Here is a 1,686-nt window from a genome sequence, read left to right as displayed (position 1 = left end):
GGGGGGGGGGGCTTTAGTCCCCACTCTTTAGTGCCGGTTGGCAAACCGGCACTAAAGGCCGTTACGAACCGGCACTAAAGGCCGGTTCTGCACTAGTGATTTATCATAGAACCATTTACCTTGTTTCAAATGGGATGCACAAAAAAGTGAAACATGGTTCAAAACTTCAATTCTCTCTACGAAAGTATTTGCAAAGAAAATTGATAGGAAGTCCCTGCTTTGTATTAAACCGATGGATCGACACAAGATCTACATCAAATTACAAGCGAGAAGGCAAGCAAAAGGAGAAGTGCAACCTGACACACTATGAAATGAAGTAGTAGTACACAAAACATGGCAGCACCGTAGTAAAACAGAAGAGCAGAGAGGGAGGCCAAGCAAATCCAAGAGTCCACAGGTAGTCTTCCACAGTCGACCAAATGCCTAATAAACACCTCTACACGGCGTGATATCTACTAAGCGAAATGGAGATGCAAAAAAAAATTGAATCATGTGTCAGAAATTTATTTTCCCTAGTCGGCTTGTTATTATAACCATAGATTAACATGAGTGCTAGTAGCTGCCTATGCCACGCGGTGTGACATTTATAACACGCATCTTGTAGGTTGGCATCGGCGCAGGCCACCTGAATGCAAAACAAAACAAGATGTGATGACGGTGGTACAAACAAAGCTGTAACACATGGCATCAATATTTTTATAAAAGAAAAGAAAAGAAACAAAATGCCTGTTATAATTGTTCTCTTTCAGCATCTCCACAACTATAGTTTTTGATAGTGTGTTGCCATCTCTTCGTCGCTTTATCGCAACCTAATAATATAGAGATTGTAAATAAGAAGCGATAATTTTATAGAAAAAGAATATGGCAAAGAAAAATAGAAAAGAACCAGGGATATAATCCAGAAACATATCTTCTGGATGGACCAACTAAATACCTCAATTATCATGTCTCCATCACAACCTCCAAAGGATTCAACATGGGCCACCGCAGCATCCAATAACATTGAACCAAACTAATGAACGCATTATGAATTTATATTGATTAGTACAAAAAGCAAACAACCACACAAAATCATAACAATAAGCTACGGGAAACATAGTTACCTCTGGAGCAGTCAGAAGAACTTTTTCACCGCATTTTACAATAACATCACCGACACATAACCCAGCAACATCAGCAGGTGATCCATCAACAACCTAATTGGCAATTTATTCTATCCATTTTATACAAACATGCTACTGAAGAAACTATATAATAAGACAAAATAAATAAATAAACATAACTCCGGTATTGCATTTTTTGGAATTCAAAAATCTATATGGATATTGTGAAAATAGTATATTAAAAAACCAACAGATGCACGGTAATTCAACATACAACTCACTAACTTCCAAAGCAAATCTGCTGAAAATATAATAGATAAAGCACGCTCTTATGTGTAGGAATGCTTTATGACTAAACAAATGGCCCCTGCTAACTATTTTTCATACCATCTCCATAAGCCATGTCATCAGATCAACTCATAAAACTCATGTTTTCCCTTCTCCCAAAGACACCTCCAGCATGCCTTATTCAAATCCCCACATTACATAACCATCAAGGCAACCATTCAAACACCCCTAGCGAGTAGCGAGGATCAATCAAGCAGCAGAACACGACCAAAGAGTAAGGATTTAACTCTGCCCC

The 1,686-nt window shown here is 38.4% G+C and overlaps 1 long non-coding RNA gene across 1 annotated transcript; it reads right to left on the bottom strand.

The window, feature by feature from the left end:
- Positions 1-725: 725 nt before the first annotated feature.
- Positions 726-1,194, bottom strand: LOC119368690. The gene is made up of 3 exons (XR_005176718.1): positions 1,104-1,194; positions 935-1,012; positions 726-809 (listed from the first exon to the last, which is right to left on the bottom strand). It is a non-coding gene; the product is annotated as an uncharacterized LOC119368690 (long non-coding RNA).
- Between the last annotated feature and the right edge of the window lie 492 nt (positions 1,195-1,686).

The sequence above is a fragment of the Triticum dicoccoides genome, chromosome 2B (genome assembly GCF_002162155.2).
Source record: "Triticum dicoccoides isolate Atlit2015 ecotype Zavitan chromosome 2B, WEW_v2.0, whole genome shotgun sequence".
Classification (NCBI taxonomy): Eukaryota; Viridiplantae; Streptophyta; class Magnoliopsida; order Poales; family Poaceae; genus Triticum; species Triticum dicoccoides.
The sequence above is the reverse complement of the archived record's forward strand: the minus strand, read 5'-3'. Positions and strand labels throughout refer to the sequence as shown.